General features: G+C 44.7%; 1 long non-coding RNA gene across 3 annotated transcripts; it reads right to left on the bottom strand.

The window, feature by feature from the left end:
* Positions 1-25: 25 nt before the first annotated feature.
* On the bottom strand, positions 26-17,519 carry LOC309653848. 3 transcript variants are annotated; one of them, XR_014259569.1, is made up of 5 exons: positions 17,367-17,518; positions 8,255-8,358; positions 3,070-4,212; positions 2,338-2,582; positions 26-587 (listed from the first exon to the last, which is right to left on the bottom strand). It is a non-coding gene; the product is annotated as an uncharacterized lncRNA (long non-coding RNA). The 3 variants fall into 3 exon arrangements; XR_014259570.1 differs by lacking the exon at positions 26-587 and adding an exon at positions 1,057-1,198; XR_014259568.1 differs by lacking the exon at positions 26-587 and adding an exon at positions 1,235-1,553 and having other exon boundaries at positions 17,367-17,519.
* Between the last annotated feature and the right edge of the window lie 2,937 nt (positions 17,520-20,456).

The raw sequence follows: 20,456 nt of genomic DNA, 5'->3' as shown, positions 1-20,456 counted from the left end.
GTTGGCTTTATTATTACTTAGGTATGGTTAGGTCAATAGACCAGGAGATGACTGTCACTAAAGGGAAGTCTGTTCCCAAGAGTAGGAGGCCTGCCATGTCACACAGGGCCGCACAGGGCCACCCGGGAAGCACTAGTCAGTCAGAAGGTTGAAGGAGTGAGGGGAAAGCATGGGTGAGAGCCTTATTGTGGTTTTCGCAGAAAGGAACAGGCAAGGCAGGGTAAGCAGGTTTAGGGTTGGCTAGTTTGAATAATTTCAGCAGGCTCTTAGGTGTAGGGGCTGTCCTAGGGTTTCCTGGATCTGGCCCTGAGGTGACCAGGACAGGTGAGCACAGGCATACCTCGGAGATACTGCTGGTTTGGTTCCAGACTATTGCAATAAAGCAAATGGGGCAATAAGGCAAGTCACACGAATTTTTTGGTTTCCAGTACATATAAACATTATGTTTACACTATGCTGTAGTCTATTAAGTGTGCAATAGCATTATGTCTAAGAAAACAATGTACATATCTTAATTAAAAACTAATGCTGCTGGAAAAATGGCACCAATAGACTTGCTCAATGCAGGTTTTTCACAAGTCTTCAATCTGTAAAAAATGCAGTATCTGTGAAGTGCAGTAAAACAACATATCGCTGTATTGGCCCAAAGTATAAGAGCCCTGTGAGAGCTGGGTAAAGGGGGTGGTAATGGGGGCGGAGGGGTATGGTTTTGGATTGGTTAGCTTGCACATGAAAGGTATATTCACAAGGGGGGAGTTTGTCATCTCTAGGAATTAGCTAGTCCTCAAAGGAGCAGTCTCTCCTGCACTAGCAAGGTCCCAGCTGCCAGAGCATTGAGAAGACAGAAAGTAAAGAAACACAGTCAATACAGGTCCTTAATAGTTTTTAAGAGTGTAAAGAGTGTAGAGATGTTCAGAGACCAAAGAGTTTGAGGACTTCTTGGCTAGGTTATGCACAGTAAAAAAGAAGCCCCAAATCTCAACGTCTTACAGCAAAGAGGGTTGTTCGTTGCTCAAGTGAAGTCTTCACACTTCTGATAGGGGGCATACAGTCATCCCTGGGGATCCTTGGGGGATCTGTTCCAGGACCCCCAAAGGATATCAAGCTCTACGGGTGCTCAAGTCCCTTGTATTAAATGGTGTGGTACAGTCGGCCTTCTGTATCCGAGGATATGGAACCCACAGATGCAGAGGGCCTCCTATACAAAGAATAACAGAACATTTTAAAAAAAGTCATAATTTCAGAACAAAAAATCATTTAAATTGAATTACTTTAGTTTAATGAGAAACTCCCTATATTATCCTTATTTGCTCAACTTTTTATCATGAATTAGTGAGATTTCATCACTACTTAGGAAGAGTTCAGGGACTGGTGCTTGGAAATTTCTGACATCTAGGACAATTATGGATGGAAATGACATGAAGGAGAGGAAAGACCTTACCTTGTTTATATGCTGAAAGGACCCAGCAGAGAGGGGGAAGGCTGAACATACTGGAAAAAGAGACACCTGAGAGAACTCCTGGAGGGGGTGCAAGAGCAAAGGAGGGAGCGGTCTGAAAGAGGAGAGAGAGAGGAACCTCTCCTTCGAAAACTGGTTGGATAGGAGGAGAGGCTTCCCTTGAAGATAAGTTAGTTGAGGGAAGGAGGGAAGCTGCAAGAGTCCACCCCTAACGGCACTGATTTTGTCTATGAATCACAGGTGAGTTTACTGCTGGAGGTGAGCGGGGCAGGGAAGGTGGAGGGTTTAGGCCCATTGCAGGGCCTGGTGAAGGGAGCCGACGAAGCACAAACAACAGGAGATGAAGCAGAACCGAAGGCCCAGCTGAGTTTAGACCTTAAACCGTAACAGCATGAAACACACGGCAGCCTACCTTTCCTAACTCAGCTTCCTAACCCTGGCATTGAGTAGAGGTGGGGTTGGGGTGGGTGTAGGGAACTGATGTTTACTGAAAGGCTGTGTAGGGTGATGGTTAAGGGCACGGCCTTTGAAGTCAGCTGGCCTGAGTCAAAATCCTGTCACTTTCCTATTCAGTAAAATGGGGCCAATAATAGTCTTGTGGTGTTGTTTTACGTGGGTAACAGTGGTTTTGTGGAGTTGTTTCGAGGGCTAAATGACTATATATATGCTGTGGATTTTCTTTCCACATCCCTGCTTCTGGGGGTTAAGGGACCCACCTAGGTTTCCTGATTAGGTGAGTGTAGGACTCTTGAAAAGGGACCGTTGGGCTGCACCCCGCAGGCTTGTAAGCCCAGTGTTTGCCCAGCTTGAAGACCGTAGAAGGACCCCAGAATCAGTGACGGAGACATCAATGGTGTTCATGGATAGGAGGATCTTACCTGTGGGAAGCGAGGTCCGGGCGTGACTCCCCACCCTGTGGGGCAGACAGCGGCCGTCTTCACTACCACGGGGAGAGGGAGGTTACCAGTTACAGGGGGAATTGACGTCAGCGTGGCTCATCGGTTACCAGGGAAACCAGCATGGGAGCCTGCCCCTCACCGCCCCTTTGATGAGCCAGCAAGGTGCGGACGTTCTGATCTAATGAGCGTTCCCAGCTGGGCCGGGGCGAGCATGCAGCCATGTACTGAGGAGGGAAGGTCAGTCAGGTGAGTAGGGGTCGGTGAGGCAGGGACTGGTCAGGCAGGGGACGCACAGCGAGCAAGGGAGCCGCCATCGTGGGGGGCTGACCATACAGGGACAACCCAGCTCCTCCGCCCTCCCTGCCCGTTTCCTTTGAGGCCCCTCCTCCGTGGTCCCCATGATCCTTTCTGCTTGTGGTGGGGAACGGAAGGCAGGTATACCTGGTTCTCCCCTGTTTTGTTTCCAAAGTATACTTTGGCATAATCTCTAGGCCCTACTTTCTTCAGGCCTTTAGTTTTATATCTCAGTTACCTGTTTTAGAAGTAAACTACACCCCGCCTCTCATTTGTGTTTTACTCTAATAATCCTAGCCTACCTATTCATCCACTTGCCCTCCAGAGAAGGACCTCTGGATCGCAGGGGGAGGTCACATATGTGGAAGAGGCAAAAGATAAAGGCATAAAAATATGTTTTAGGACATCTCTTCTTACCTACTAACTCCCTTAATTCTCCTGTGGGTAGATGTCTTCATCCCCCGAAAATACCCACCGCCGATGCTCAGAGGGGTCAGTAATGTGGGCAGAGTTACTTACGCAGCTGTTTACTGTCAGAGCAATAAAACAATTCTACGCCTGTGCTCTTCCACTTGGCGCTCTGCCCTGCCTCAAACCAAGGGCTGCACTGGTCCCGTGGCGGCCTGAGGGCTGGAGGCCTCGGAGGACTGGGGTGAGGGAGGCGTAGGTGCTGGTGGGAGACTAAAGAGCCTAGGCGAGAAGAGAAAGAGGGGCTCTATGCGCAGAGAAGCGGGGGCTGATGAACAGGGAGAGAAGGAAGACGCGGAGGAGCTGGAATCGCAGTGAAAGGGATGAGCAGGTGGGGAGGGGAAAGGAGGGATGACTTGTGGAACAATGGGAGGTGAAGCTGACGGTTTTACGGGGTTCACTTCCAGGTGATGACGAGTAGCCACAGGACTACTGAAGAGAAGCTGAACACCACTGGTGTGGAGGACACGAAGAAGCGTGAGTTCCAGCTGCTTGAGTGAAAGTTGAAAAACAGATCTGATGTCAGAGTCCTTTACAGATGCTTGAGGAGTGAGCTTGTGGTTGAAAACAGAGCAGGCAGGGGCCCGGGTAGCAGAGGCCCGGAGCTGGTGCAAGGCACGAGCCTCCCGGGAAGAGGGGCTGCAGAGGTAGAAAGAACCCTGGTTTTTAACTGTAGCACGTGGCAGTTCTCATCCATGACTCTGCATGGTCCTCCCAGCAATCCCATGAGATGCATACGGGGCAGGAAATAGACCTTCTCCGCGAAAACCAGCTGCGAAGCATCGGCACTGGGACGCAGACCACGTCTCCTGACTTGATCCACGCTGTCTGTAGTTTCCCATGAGAGTCCTGATCCTCTGCGTACTATTCACAGTAGGAGATCAACCTCTTAGAGAGAAAACTTATAGTCTCTACATAGAAATGAAAGAACTTTTCTCTAAGTTTTCTTCACCCCAGACTCTATGTTAAAAATCTTCAGGCTGTAAATTGTGAGAAAGAGCTGTTGGACTGTCAGGAATTGGTGCAGGTGAGGTTCTTATGGTGCCATCTAGTGTCCGTGATTGGACTTACAAAACTTTGGCTATAAGTATTCTGAAAAATAATTTATTTAAGGAAATAGCAAGTAACTGATTAATTTTGCAAAAGAATAGACATTAAAACACCTAATATTTTCCTCTCCCTGCCGGGAAGATTTATTAACCTGCCCTCTTGATCACCCCGAGAGTTAGACCAATGCAGTGAATTACTTCATTGCATAACACAGAAATTATGACCTAGTGAAGTCCAAGGTTACCTTATTTTCTTTTCACTATACCAGTTCATCCAAGACCTTAAAGATCATGAAGCTTGGTGCTAGAAGTGTCTGAGGCATTCAGGTCTTCATTCAGTAGAATGAGGTATACAGCAGTGCTTCACAAACTATAAAATGTTAAGCAGAAGTATTATATAGAGCTATTATTTCACACATACGATTCCATACCCTTGACACACCTCCCTTCTAAGCCTCATAACATATTTATAAGATAAGAGTTGCTATCTAGACTTTACATCTGAAGAAGCTGAGGCTCAGAGATGTTATATGACTTGCCCAAGGTCATAGAGCTAGTTTTCTCTTTGCTGTACTACATTGCCACTATGACACTGATATAAGGAATTAATATGAATTTATTCAGCAGAAATTTATTAATGCTCACTAGTACCATCCGTTGGGTTAGGAACAAGGTATATAAAGATTTATGACTGTTGGGAACTGAATGTTTGTGTCCAACTAAAATTCGTATGTTGAAGCCCTAGCCCCTAATATGACATATTTGGAGGTAGGGGCTTTGTGGAAGTAAAGTTAAATGAGGTTATAAGGGTAGGGTCCTGATCCAATAGGATTACGTCCTTAAGGATAGGAAGAGAGACCAGATCCAGATCTTGCTTTCTCTCGGCAGGCACATGCAGCAAGAAGGCAGCTGTCTGCAAGCCAGGAACAGAACTCTCAACAGAACCTGACCATGCTGGCACCCTATCTCACTTTCAGCTCCAGAATTGGGAGAAAATTAATTTCTGTTGTTTAAACCACCCAGTGTATGGTATTTTGTTACGGCAGCCCAGCCCAAGCCAACTAAAACAATGAATATCTACTCCCCCTAAGCTGCTTCCAGCTTTGTTAGGGAAGTCAGTTGTTAGATAAATCACAACCCAACTTGCTGAGATAGATGTATGGACACCTCATATTTCTAAATGATTGCCTTAGAAAGAATCCTGATGAGACTGGTGGTGACAGGCTACCACAGATGTCAGACAGCTCTAAACTCAAATACATTTAAGAGATGACCTCTTACTTAGAGGTACCTTGTCATTAATAAACATGGACTTTCTCTCAGAACCCCGTGTGCCCTCTTTGCGTAGGAGATGGGATGGAGTTGCGGAGCCAGTGACTAAATGTGGCTTTGGGTTCTGGTTCAGGAACAGAACCTGTGGTCCTCAGCTGCTACATCTATCAGATGAGATGGTTTTGACTAGCTGCCATCTGAGGCAGTCATCTGAATCTTTTTGCTCACTTTGTCCCTAGAAGAGTTTTGAAAAACTGTGAAACTGTTTCCACTTTTGAAAGTTGACATCTAAAATTTTCCATTAGAAATGTAGTTTTAAAGAATGTCATTTCCATTATACTATAAATGTTGACATTTTAAAATAAAATCATCACATGACTCTTATGTTTCCAGTACCATCAAAATAACATATTTATTAGAAATTCACTATCATTCATAAAAAAGACTGCCTTTCACATCATTCCTTTTTCTCAATGAAATATTATTTTCACTCCATTCTCCATTCCCAGAATTTTATGTAATGCAGTGTATTTTTATGTTTGAAAGTCTTTTAAAATTAAAATTAAAAATTAAAATTACCTGAAAGTTTTATTATCATAATTATCAGTAGTTAAAATTTGAAACCATATATGATAAATTTTGATAATAATTACACATAATTAGTAAAATTTTATTGGATACATCTCTCAAAATCTATTGATGAATGTTATTTATTGTTAGAAAGAGATACAATTTAATCTAGATTCAATTCCTATTTTGGGGTTTTACAGATATAAGCACTCAGAGACACTGTTCTCATAAATAGATGAAAATAGTTTTATTATAGTAAAGTCATTCAATTATTTCAACTTCTGAATTGCATGCCAAAAGTATCTCACAGTAATCTCTCATTAAATGTTATTTTAAATCATCAACTTTAGGTTCTCCATCAAATTTGTTGAAAGCAAAGAATTAGAAACCCCCTGAATTACAAAAGGATTGATTATCCAGTCTTTACAGTCAATCTGGGACTACTATAGGACAATCATCTCACTTATAAACACTAATTCTAAGGAAGAGTGCTAAGTAAGGCAGAGAGCCTTGCATGTCACCTGGATGACCTAAGATGCTACCAATGTTTCTTACCTATACTCTGCTTGGTTCTCTCAACACTCTCCCTCAGGAGCAATGCTTTCTTTGAGTAAAATTATCATCACTCTTATAACCACACTCTACATTATATCTGAATGAACATATTGGCCAAACTGCTCCACTGAATACCAAAATACCCACTCTTAAAGAGAAGAAAAGGAAAGACACAAAGCCTGAATGCAAATTTTTGATGCCTTATTTTGGAGACTTCTCTGAAAGCAGAAGTGCCATCCATTAGAAATACAATGTGAGCCATATATGTAATTTAAAATTTGTTTGAAAAGCAAAAAGAAGCAGGTGAAATTAATGTTATATGTAATGCAATATTTCCAAAATATAATCATTTCAACATTCAGTCAATATAAAAAGTTAAAAATGAGGTAGTTTTACATTTTTTTTTTTTTTGGTACTATTCCTTGTAGTATTTTATACAAGCAGCAAATCTTAATTCATACCAGCTACACTTCAGGTGCTCAATATCCACATGTGACTAGTGACTATTGTATTGGGCAACACAGCCCTTGAGAGACACACTGTAGTAAGATTTGGGATGGATAAGAGAGCAGTCTTTTGTTTTTGTAAAGTAAGAATATGGTGAACATAAGCGAAGTGGTCAGAAAGGAAAATAGTCCTATCCATGCCCTCGTACAGCTGTGAAAGGTATCTTTCACCCCAGGGCCTATGCTGCACAGCTGTATGAAGTGGCCCTGGTGTACCTCAAGAGATAGAGGTACCCCACTTTGAAGATCATTATTTTAAGGTGAATTCTAGCTGCCAGGGTCTTTGGAAAATAATGCAATGATAATGAAATTATGCCGCCTTATCTTCTGGAGAAGACCTAGTCAACTATCCTCTAAAATTCTGGAGCAAGTAAAAAGAAAAAATTCATGAGACAATGATTAGCAAAAGATCTAGAAAGCCCTTGTTACTTTGTCAGCAATATCCTGGTATGACTTTTTTAAGTCATACCAAGTATGGTTGACAACCTACCTTATTGCAAGTAGAGAGTTTTTGGTAATAGTAGGGTGATGTTTTCTCCTCTGACTTTGATGGAGACAAGATGAGGTTATATGAAAATCATCAACCTAACATCAGATTACTCTAGGAGGTGAAGATTTCCTATGTTAGGGCACAGAAATGACTAAGAATCTCTTCCTTACCTCTATTTTCTTAGGAAACTTCTACAATTTGTCCCTCTAGCTCTTTCTAAATTCCAGTGTACAGTATGAATGTTGGGCTTCCTTTCCAAAGGAACCCAGATGCTTGTCCTAAAAGGTAAGTATAAAGAAGTACTCTATGATACTGTCTTAGTTGGCTTGGGCTGCCATGACAAAATACCATAGACTGGGTGGCTTAAACAACAGAAATTTATTTTCTCACAGTTCTGGAGATTGGGAAGTACAAGATCAAGGTGCTACCTGATTTGGTTTCTGCTGAGAGCTTTCTTCCTGGCTCTCAGATGGCTGCCTTCTGTGTCCTCCATGGTGGAGAGAGAAGTCTGGTGTCTCTTCCTTTTCTTATAAGGACACCAACCCTGTCAGATTAGGGCCCCACCTTTATGACCTCATTTAACCTTCATCACCTCCTCACAGGTCCTATCTCTAAATGTCTTAGTGAATTCAAGCTGCTGTAACAAACTACCATACACTGGATGGCTTAAACAACAGAAATTTATTTCTTACAGTTCTGGAGACTGGAAGTTCAAGAGCAGGGTGCCAGTACGGTTGAGTTCTGGTAAGGAAAGTTTTCTGATTTGTAGACTGCTGACTTCTCCTTATATCTGCACCTGGCAGAGAGCAGAGAGGAAGAGCAAACTTACTTGTGACTCTTTTTTAAAAAATTAATAAATGTAATTTATTTTTGGTATTTATAATTTTTTACTGAAATATAATCAACTTACAATGTTTCAGGTGTACAGCAGTGATTCAGTTATATATATATATGTGTATATATATATATATTCTTTTTCAGATTATTTTCCATTATAGGTTACTACAAGATATTGAATATAGTTCCCTGTGCTATACAGTAGTCCTTGTTGTTTATGTATTCTATATATAGTAGTGTGTATCTTTTAATCCCAAATTCCTAATTTATCCATCCCCTCTCCTTTCCCCTTTGGTAAGTGTAAGTCTGTTCTCTGTGTCTGTGAATCCATTTCTGTTTTGTAAATAAGTTCAGTTGTATCATTTTTTAGATTCCATATATAAATGATATCATAGGATATTTGTCTTTCTCTCTCTGACTTACTTCACCTAGTATGATAATCTCTAGGTCCGTGTTGCTACAAACCATATTATTTCATTCTTTTTTATGGCTGAGTAGTATTCCATTGTATAAATATACTACCTCTTCTTCATCCATTCATCTGTCATTGGACATTTAGGTTGCTTCCATGTCTTGGCTATTGTAAATAGTGCTGCTATGAACATTGGGGTGAATGCATTTTTTTGATTTAGAGTTTTCATCTCTTCCAGATATATGCCCAGGAGTGGGATTGCTGGATCACATGGTAACTCTATTTTTAGTTTTTAAGGAACTTCCATACTGTTCTCCACAGTGGCTGCAGTAGTTTATTCCTACCAACAGTGCACAAGGGTTCCCTTTTGTCCACACCCTCTCCAGCATTTATTATTTGTAGACTTTTTGATGATGGCCATTCTGACTGGTGTGAGGTAATACCTCACTGCAGTTTTGATTTGCATTCCTCTAATTATTAGCGATGTTGAGCATCTTTTCATGTGCCTGCTGGCCATCTGTATGTCTTCTTTGGATAAATGTCTGTTTAGGTCTTCTGCCCATTTTTTAAAATAGATTTATTTATTTTTATTTATTTAGTTTTGGCTGTGTTGGGTCTTCGTTGCCGTGTGTGGGCTTTCTCTAGTTGAGGCGAGTGGGGGCTACTCTTCATTGCAGTGCATGTGCTCCTCATTGTGGTGGCTTCTCTTGTTGCAGAGCACGGCTCTAGGTGTGCAGGCTTCAGTATTTGTGGCACTCGGGTTCAGTAGTTGTGGCTCACAGGCTCTAGAGTACAGGTTCAGTAGTTGTGGTACATGGTCTTAGTTGCTCCGCGGCATGTGGGATCTTCCTGGACCAGGGCTTGAACCCATGTCCCCTGCACTGGCAGGCAGATTCTTAACCACTGCATCACTAGGGAAGTCCCTTCTGCCCATTTTTTGATTGGGTTGTTTGTTTTTTGATATTGAGCTGTATGAGCTGTTTGTATATTTTGGAGCTCAATCGCTTGTTGGTTGCATCATTTCCAAATATTTTCTCCCAGTCTGTAGGTTGTCTTTTCATTTTGTTTATGATTTCCTTTGCTGTGAAAAAGCTTTTAAGTTTAATTAGGTCCCATTTGTTTATTTTTGGTTTTGTTTCCATTACTCTAGGAGACAGACCCAAAAATATATTGCTGCGATTTATGTCAAAGAGTGTTATGCTTATATTTTCCTCTAGCAGTTCCTGTACTCCAAAAACTATACGATGAAGATGACACAAACAGATGGAAAGATATACCGTGTTCTTGGATTGGAAGAATCAATATTGTTGAAATGACCATACTACCCAAAGTAATCTAAAGGTTCAATGCAAACCCTATCAATTTACCAATGGTGTTTTTCACATAACTGGAACAAAAAAATTTTAACTGTGTGTGGAAACAGAAAAGAAACTAAAGAGCCAAAACAATCTTGAGAAAGAAGAACAGAGCTGGAGGAATCACGTGCCCTGACTTCAGACTATACTCTAAAGCTACAGTAATCAAAACAGTATGGTACAAAAAAACAGACACATAGATCAATGGAATAGGATAGAAAGCCCAGAAATAAATCCATGCACTTATGGTCAATTAATCTATGACAACGGAGGCAAGAATATACAATGGAGGAAAGACAGTCTCTTCAATAAATGGTGCTGGGAAAACTGGACAGCTACATGTAAAAGAATGAAATCAGAACATTCTCTAACACCATACACAAAAATAACTCAAAATGGATTAAAGACCTAAATGCAAGACCAGATACTCTTGTGACTCTTATAAGGTACTAATCTCATTCATGAGGACTCCACCCTCCTGACTCATTTGATCCTAATTACCTCCCAATGGCCCCACCTCCTAATACCACCGCATTTGAGTATAGGGTTTCAACACATGAATTTTGGGAGGACACAAATATTCAACTCATATCACCAAATATAGTTACATTGGGGGTTAGGGTTTCAACATATAAATTTGGAGGGGCCATGATTCAGTCCATAGCAGATATTAAGGCACTAAGGGTATGGAATTCCATTTTAGAAGCTCTTCAAATAATTTAAGATAATCAGCTGCCTGAATTATTTGTTTAGGATGAAATTCTGTTTAGCTGGAGGCAAAAGACTCATTTAATATTTTCCAGAATTCCAAGTCTTTTTATAACATCATCCTCTGTCGTCTCCTTATGTATGAAATGGTTTGAATTTCATGATAAAATTTCATTATGACACACTTCTCCCAAGAAAAACTCTTGTGGACAATTTTGGGGGTTTTTAGGTAAACTATTACTAGTGCAAGATATTTTTTAATGAACTATTTCTAATTTTTTCCCTGTAAAGTTATTTCTTCTAGTCTCAGAACTGCAAAGACATAGTAGCTCCCACCCCCAAAGTCCTATTTAAAAATAATGAGCATTCTACAATCAAGAGACATGCTGAAAAGGGGGGGGGGTGTCTTTCAAATAAATACACAGGTATTCCTAGAGTAGTTAATTTTTAAGTGAAACTAGTGATACTTCCTGCCAAGCATGAGTATAGTACATGAACCTGTGAAACTAGAATAAACTAAAAAGTACCTGTGACTACTTTAGAAACTGATGTACGGAATACACTTGTAGTCTATTTTTTATAGCTGTGACATTGGGAAATTCCATAGAGTAAAAATATAGGGTGTTTTAACTTTGCTGTAAAATACGAGTTTTTGGTATTGAAGAGGGAGATATGCATCCAACTTGTACTAAGTTCCTTATAGAGAATTTAAAAAATCAATCATTCCAACAAATAAAAACTGTAATGGCTCAGTAGTATTCTTCATGAACAGTTACTGTAAATAAGGGCTGAAGTATTCAAAGAAAAGGAGCTCAGAATCTTTCATGCATTAACTATTCTAGGCAAGACCATTGAAGAAGTAATATCAGTTTGAGATGGTTCAAAATATGTTACCAAGTCTAAGGACTTACACATTATTATATCACAATTTTACTTTTAGTTATCTAATTTAGGAATGTTTGATTCTAAGAAGAAGCTGGAAACTAACTGGAATTGTCTCTAGCAATGTTATTATATAGGCTTTTACTTAGGCTTATAGATTTTTCTGCTATTTTTTATTCATCTTGACATAACAATAGGCTAACTGTAATTATATCACAGTCCATGGGCTTATGTTTCACAACTCCCTCTTAGAAACTCTGATTTAGTTTGTGACTTATTTAGTTTACACACTTGTTCTCTAATAATTTAGTTCTGTAATGCTGGTTAAAAAATTTTTGGACATTCCCAATATGCACATATACATTAAAAATACACACACATACCTCTGTGTTTATGTACTATGTATACTATAAAACACATACACAATAGCAATTTTAAAGGATTAAGGATGAAATAATTAAATTTAAATCTTTCTATTGAAGTACAAAATAAGAACATGATTTGACATTCTTCCTTATTTTGGAAAGTCTTGGTTTATCATTTTGTGACATGGTGATTTGAGTTTGATTTCTTTCTAATATAATAGACTTTGGGGGGGAATAGTTTTAGATTTATAGAAAAATGGATATGATAGTACAGAGCTCCTATATACCCTGTACCCAATTTCTCCTATTACTAATATCTTACATTAGTATGGTATATTTATTACTTAATGAGCCAATTTTGATCCATTATTGTTAACTAAAGTCCATAGTTTATTCATACTTCTTTTGTTTAACCTAATGTCTTTTTCTGTTCCAGGACCCCATCCAGAATACCACATTACATTTAGCTGTCATGTCTCCTTAGGCTCCTCTTGAGTGATAGTTTCTCAGACTTTTCTTGTTTTTGGTGGCCTTGACAGTTTTGAAGAGAACTGGTGAAGTAATTTTTAGGATGCCCCTCTAATGGAGTTTGCAATTTGTCTGGTGTTCCTCTCATTAGACTGGGGTTATGGGTGTTTGGAAGATCACAGAGGTGCGGTGCCCTTTGCATCCGATCATATCAAGGTTACATACCATCAGTATGATTGATCACTGAGCTCAGGTCGCATTGTAACCTGGCCCATGGGTAAGTATTCATTTCTGCTAAGGTCCGTCAGCAAGCCAAAACTTGTTTCTCACAAGGAGAGTAGTTATCTTCACAGGATGGCAGGGCTTTGCTACAAAATCCTAAAGGTTTGCATTGTGATTCACTTATATGTACTTGCCAAAGACTCCAAATATCTCTATCTGCCACTTCAAGCATCACTGGGTCAACTGAATCATATGACCCAAGTGGAAAAGTAACTTGCACAGCAGCCTGGACCGTTGCAGAGACTTCTCTTCGCTCACTTGGTGTTATGCCTCTTTTTTTTTAACAGTAGGAGGGGCCAGATGTAACAACTTATCCTTCACTTAGAAGTGATATCTTGATATACTCAACTCCAAGGGACCCCTAGAAATTTCACTGAGGTAGAAGGCCTCTGAATTGGGGGGGATTTACTTCCCATCCTCTGACATGCAAATATCTTACCAATATGTGTACAGTAATTGGTACTTCCTGTCTACCAGGACTAATCAGCATATCATCATCAACGTAATAGACCAGTGTGATGTTCTGTGGAAGGGGAAGGGGATTTAGTCTCTGCAGACTAAATCATGACATAGGGCTGGAGGGTTGATATAACCTGTGGTGGGACAGTGAAGGTGTGCTGCTGACCTTGCCAGTTGACTCCTTCCGGTGGTCTTTTTCAACACATATAAAGGAAAAAGCATTTGCCAGATCAATAGCTGCACACCAGGTACTGGGAAATGTGTTGATTTGCTCAAGCAATGAAACCACATCTGGTTTAGCAGTGCAACAGGGATCATTACATAACCGGATTTACAAAAATCCAGTCATGCTCCAAGATCCATCTGTCTTCTGCACATGCCAAATAGGTGAGTTGAAAAGGGATGTGATGCATATCACAACCTTTGCAACTTTCAAGTTCTTGATAGTGGTACTAATCTTTGCAATCCCTCCAAAAATGTGGTATTGTTTTGGTTTACATTTTTATAGGTAGCAACAGTTCTAGTGGCTTCTATTTGTCCTTTCCTACAGTAACAGCCTTCACTCTACAGGTCAGGGGACCATTGTGGGGATCCTGCCAGCTGCTGAGCATGTCCATTTTTTATGCATTCTGGAACTGGGGAAATAACCACAGGATGTGTTCAGAGACCCACTGGGCCTAACATAAGATGAACCTGAGCTAAAATTCCACTGATAATTTGACCTTCACAAGCCCCTACTCTGATAGGTAGATACAGTGATATTTTGGGTTTCCATGAATTAGGTCAAACCCACTGTCTACTAAGCCCCAAAAGTCTGGTTATTTCCTTTCCCCCAATGCACAGTCACTCTTGTTGATGGCTATAGGACCCTGTGGGGTAGGCTGGGGAAAAAATTAACACTATACATTTTTGGCACTGAAGTAGGGTCCTTCCTCAAGAAGACCTGGCCTCCCCTTCATTCAGAGTTCTGGGTATGTAAATTGGCTCAAGCCTGGGAACTGATTGAGGGGCTGTGACTTTCTGTTTTGGTGACACAAGTTAGGGTTTCTGTTCATAGACCTGGAACTCTTCTGCTTATATATTTTTTGGCTGCGCTGTGCAGCTTGTGGGATTTTAGTTCCCTGACTAGGGATTAAACCAGGGCCCTCGGCAGTGAGAGCACTGAGTACCACCAGGGAGTTCCCAGAACTCTTCTGCTTATAAAGACCAAGTAAGAATTTAGTAATTATCCATCTATTTCTTTTCTAGGGACACCATGAGCAACTAGCCAATACCATAGGTCTTTGCGAGTCAGATAATTCTGATAACTGCTTTGGCTCAGCTGTCCGTTACAGCAACCACACTGGTCCCTACCTGCCACCCTGAGATCCCATCATCACCACTGCATTTAAGAATCTGTTTGATGATAACAGATTCCATTGTAAGATACATCTGAATACAGAGAGGAGCAATTGCAGATCTCTTCAAGGTGCTGGGACTCACTTCACAAATTACTTCTCATAGTCATGTTGAAGGGGAATGTCCTCTGGACCCTCCTGAGGTGGGTGAGAAAGTCTTACATGATAAATCAACTCTAAGATTCCCATCTTCCCAAGACTTTGGAGATCTTCCTCTACAGTATCCTAGGCAGTTCTGGCACTTCAACTTCATTTAGTGTAGACACTTTTGGGTGGAAGGAAGTCAGTGATCAATGGTGTTTTTGCCAGTTTCTTCTCACAGTGAGTCCACTGGGCTCTGAAAGCCATCTTGTGGTTATTTTCTTAGTTCCACAGGTACAACTGGAAGAGACATACTCAGCAAACAATCAAACAAACTTAATCTTTTTCTAACCCTTTGAGGTAAAATGTATCTGCTTTGTAGGCTCTTATCAATAAATTCAGCCTGATAGTATTTTACAAGCCTTCATCTTTATCCCTGTATTAGTTTCCTAGGGTGGTTACTGCAAAGTACTACAAACCGAGAGGCTTAAAACAACAGCAATTTATTCTCACAGTTCTTGAGAGGAGATATCTGAACTCAAGTTGTCAGCAGGGCCATGCTTCTCCTGAAGGCTCTTTGGAATAACCTTTGTCTTTTCCTCGCTACCAGCAGCTCCTGGCATTTCTTGGCTTCTAGCTACATCACCCCAATCTCTGCCTCCATCTTCACATATCCTAATTCCTTCTGTGTTTATATATGTCTGCATCCTCTCTTCTTAAATAAGGATACCAGACATTGGATTTAGGACCCACTCTAATCCAGCAGGACCTCATTTTACCTGATTACATCTTCAAAGATTATTTCCAAATAAGGTCACATTGCATTTCCAGTTGGAGAATGAATTTTAGGGGACACTAGTCATCCCACTATAATCCCACACCCTTAACATCCATACAAAATTTGACTGCATATTCTTTTGTATGCTCTGAATTTTTTTAGCATGTGTATTTTACTTTTTCAAATAAAATTAAAGTGGAAAACCCGCCACAGTTCTTTGCCATAAAATGCAAGTATTCTTTCCAGCCAGTTTCTCCCTTTGATGCCCATTACTACATAGTCTCCCTATATTGGTTTCCCTGTCCCTTTTCCAACCTTTTCTCTAACTGCAGACAAAATGACCTTTTAAAATAATCTCCTTCCGATCTTTCAAGGAGGATCAAACACAAGGTTTCCCGTTAGCTGAAGGAGGCTTTTCAAGATCTGGTCTCCAGTACCCTTCTTCCAGGTTCATCTTTCAATAAAACCCCATTATGAACCCATTTTACCCCAGAACCCCTTGTAGGTTTCCGAACTGCCCAAGCCATTCCCTTCCTCCATACTTTGGCCCTGTGCTCTTTGCCCCCTGCACCCATGACTGCTGCTCATCTTTAGCAGCTACTCTGCTATTCCCTCCCTGGACAGGAAACATTTTTGTCTTCTCATCTTTGAAGTCTGTTAATATTTTCCCTTTGCTCTTGCTCCTTCTCAATCAAATTTCCTATTTGGTTTTTTTTTAATAGATTTATTTAATTAATTAATTAATTAATTTTTGCTGCGTTGGGTCTTCGTTGCTGCAGACTTTCCCTAGCTGCGGTGAGCGGGGGCCACTCTTTGTTGTGGTGCATGGACTTCTCACTGCAGCAGCCTCTGTTGTCGCAGAGCATGGGCTCCGGACTTTGGTAGTTATGGCACGAGGGCTCAATAGTTGTGGCTCGCAGGCTCTAGGGCACAGCCTCAGCAGTTGTGGCACGCGGGCTCAGTAGTTGTGGCACACGGGCTCAGTAGTTGTGGCTTGCGGGCTCTAGAGCGCAGCCTCAGCAGTTGTGGCATGCGGGCTCAGTAGTTGTGGCTCGCGGGCTCTAGAGTGCAGGCTCAGCAGTTGTGGCACGTGGGCTCAGTAGTTGTGGCCTGCAGGCTCTAGAGTGCAGGCTCAGTAGTTGTGGCATGTGGGCTCAGTAGTTGTGGCTTGCAGGCTCTTGAGCACAGGCTCAGTAGTTGTGGCTCGCGGGCTCTAGAGCGCAGGCTCAGTAGTTGTGGCTCGTGGGCTCTAGAGTGCAGGCTCAGCAGTTGTGGCAGGCGGCTCAGTAGTTGTGGAGCACGGGCTTAGTTCCTCAGCAGCATGTGGGATCTTCCCAGACCAGGGCTCTAACCCATGTCCCCCGCATTGGCAGACAGATTCCTAACCACTGCGCCACCAGGGAAGCCCCCCAAATTTCCTATTTGAAAGAATGTAGTCCAACAACACACACACAAGCAGCTACGCTGGCCCACCGGCTGGGTAGGACCGTGTCCCCCTTCTCACGGAGGGGATGGCTGTTAACTCAGCTCTGGAGCGACAAGCGCGGCACCACGCCGAAGGCCAGAGCCCGCCGGGCTCCAGGCTCGGGGCGGGTGGTGACGGCATCGCCCCTGGGAGGCCGGGGAAGCCGCACATCACCCACTCGGACCACGTCCCTCGCTCTACAGCCGAGGAAACTCCTCCGGCGGAGGGCGAGGCTCCGAATCCCAGAGCGACACTGTAAGGCGCCCAAACATGTTAGTGCCCTTCACGCCCCAGGCCGGCCCTCTTCCTCCTCACCGAGGCCGAGTCCCGCCACTTGTCCAGCGCTTTCTCTCTCTCACGCCCGGGTACGCGAGGACGAACAGCTACCGCGAGCCTGAGGTCAATGACCGCGCGCGGGGAACTCGGGGGCGGGCCGGCGGCGCGCGGGGGTGGAGCACTCGCCATAGCGCTTCGCGTGGGCGGTCCTCTCGGGCTGCTCGGCGTGCGCAGGCGCGTGCGCAGGCGCGTGCGCAGCATAGCGCTTCGCGTGGGCGGTCCTCTCGGGCTGCTCGGCGTGCGCAGGCGCGTGCGCAGGCGCGTGCGCAGGCGCGTGCGCAGGCGCGTGCGCAGGCGCGTGCGCAGGCGCGTGCGCAGGCGCGTGCGCAGGCGCGTGCGCAGGCGCGTGCGCAGGCGCGTGCGCAGGCGCGTGCGCAGGCGCGTGCGCAGGCGCGTGCGCAGGCGCGTGCGCAGGCGCGTGCGCAGGCGCGTGCGCAGGCGCGTGCGCAGGCGCGTGCGCAGGCGCGTGCGCAGGCGCGTGCGCAGGCGCGTGCGCAGGCGCGTGCGCAGGCGCGTGCGCAGGCGCGTGCGCAGGCGCGTGCGCAGGCGCGTGCGCAGGCGCGTGCGCAGGCGCGTGCGCAGGCGCGTGCGCAGGCGCGTGCGCAGGCGCGTGCGCAGGCGCGTGCGCAGGCGCGTGCGCAGGCGCGTGCGCAGGCGCGTGCGCAGGCGCGTGCGCAGGCGCAGGCTCCGCGTCGCAGGACTCCCGGCCGTCGCGGGCCGCGCCCACTCGTCGCGGGTCAGAGGCCGCGGGGCGGGCGGTGGTGACGCGCGCGGAAGCGTCCTGTGCGCCGTCGGTAGCCGGCAGGCAGCAGCGCTGCAGTGGCGGCCACTGCCGGGTGCCCCGACGGGAGGGGCTCCGGATCGCTGGGAGGCGGCCGAACCCCTGCGGCCCCGCCGCCGGCGGAGGCCCCATGAGTCGGGGGACGATGCTTCAGCCCGGAGCGTGGCCGGGGGAGAGCTGTGCTGAGAAGCCGGCGGGGGAGGCGGGGGCCGCGGCGCTGGAGGGCGAGAAAGCGGTGGCCGGGGGGCAGCCGCGAGCCGTGGTGCGGTGCCCGGCTGAGCAGTGAGTGCGGGTCGCGGGGCGGGGACGGCGGGGCGGCGTGGGGCCCCAGGCTCGGCACCCACGGGCGGGCGTGGAGTGGGGTGGGGTGGGCGGAGCAGGAGCCGGCGGAGGGCCCTTCGCCCCCTTGCTTTTAAGTAAGGTCGTCGGTGAAGGCACTTTTGTATCCAATGTGTCCGATGACAAAAGTTTTTCCGGAAGGCGCGTTTTAAAATTTTGGTTATCCAGTACCCTCCCCCGCTTTTATGACATTTCCATAGCTCTAAAGCTAAAGAAATCTCCAGCAACTTGGGAAACAGACTCCAGAAGCATATTATCTTATAACTCACTCCATTAGCGCTTCCCCCCAACCTGTCGCGGGAAGGGACTAAGGTTGTCGCTGTCACAACCCCAGGAAAGCTGAGCCACGCGACCTGTTTGTTCTTGGAAGGCAAGTCTGCGCTTGATGAGCGTCCCACCTGTTGGACAGACTTTGGACGGAGTCTGCCCCAATTCTTTTGCCCGTTAGCTGCTTAACTCGATGTCCCCAACCGCCTTGATTTTCAAATGCGAAAGGCAGTGCTGCTTAGATCAATTCCTTATTGAACTGTAAAGGCGGCTGCGTACATCGGAAGAGTTTATAGTTTCTGCAAGGATTTGGGGGCAGGGGTGGAAGCAGAATATAAACTTGAAGGCTGAAACTTTTCTGCACTTTCAAGTTTTAGTCACATATAAATGCCTTTGGAATTCCAAAATTGACGAAAGTACTCAGGTAACCAGTTTGACAGAGATCTTAATTGGCCGGAAAGTGTGCTTTTTTCCCCCCCCATTTCCTAAAAAGGGGTCCTGGGGGAGCTGTTATTGCAGATAATGTATTATAATAATTCTCGCTTGCATGGCTCTTTATCGTGGGCTTTGACCTTCTCATTGAGCACCCAAGCCCCTTGGGATAGTGTTATCCACACTTAATGGGTTAAGATTTAGAGCAGGAGGTCTCAAACTCCTGCCCCCAGGAGCTAGGCAGGTGTCCCATGGGTTCCTGGAGAGCTGAGTCCTATGGGGACAGGGTCCACTAGGTTCCAGCCTATAGAAGATTCCAGATATTCTGACTTTTGTTTGAAATGTCCTGATTTTTATTTTATTTTCAAATTACATCCAGGTGTTTCACTTTTATTTTTTAAAATTTTTTGTCCGTGCCACACGGCTTGCGGGATCTTAGTTCCCCCGCCAGAGATCGTAACCACTGGACTTCCAGGGAATTCCCCTGATTTTTAAATAGTAACCTTTTATTTTATTTTTTAATTGAAACCACTGTGCACGCCCGTGTGTGTGCAGATGTGAGCCCATGTGAGCAGATGTGGCTGCAGTTTTGCTCCCTGGGTTTGAGCCCTACCTGAGACGCTGCAGCGGGTAAAGTTGGGGTGGGCATGGGGGTGGTCTTTGCCTCTGCCCCTTCCCAGCCCGTGCTGGTTCCTGCCTGCAGCTTCCAGGCTGACTGCTGCTACCTCACTTAGGCCCCGGTGGTCTGAGCTGTGCTCCCACCTAGCGGCCCTGGCCCTCAGATGCTGCTTCTCAGCCTCAGCTGTGTCGTGCCCTCCTGGGAGATGCAGAAACTTTGAAGTCCGAACCACGGTCCCCCAAATACACAGAGTTATTTGGCAAGCTTTTCTACTGGAGGTGGTTCCTGGAGTCTGAGCACCTGAGGAAATGGGTCATGGTGCAAAAGGAACACTCTTCCCTGGCGAAAAGGTTTTGTGGCACAGGTGCCTCTTCTCTCTACTGTCAGTAGAATTATGGGCGTGGAGCTGAAGGGAATGTAAACAACCCAGCCTAGGTTTGTCATTTTATCCATTAGGAAACTGAGTTGCAGATTTGATAGGTGCAGCTTGGCCAGGGAGGCACAGGGAGTAGGTTTCAGGGCCAGGTTCCCTGATGCCTGGGTGGGGACCTCCCCCCATGTCTTTCTGGCTTCCTCAGCAAAACTAGGTAGAGGAACATGACATATAATCATGCAGACTTCACTTTTTTTT

Source organism: Balaenoptera physalus, assembly GCF_965194825.1.
Source record: "Balaenoptera physalus genome assembly, contig: HAP1_SCAFFOLD_2582, whole genome shotgun sequence".
NCBI lineage: Eukaryota > Metazoa > Chordata > Mammalia > Artiodactyla > Balaenopteridae > Balaenoptera > Balaenoptera physalus.
Note: the sequence above shows the minus strand (reverse complement) of the source record. Positions and strands in the feature narration are given on the sequence as shown.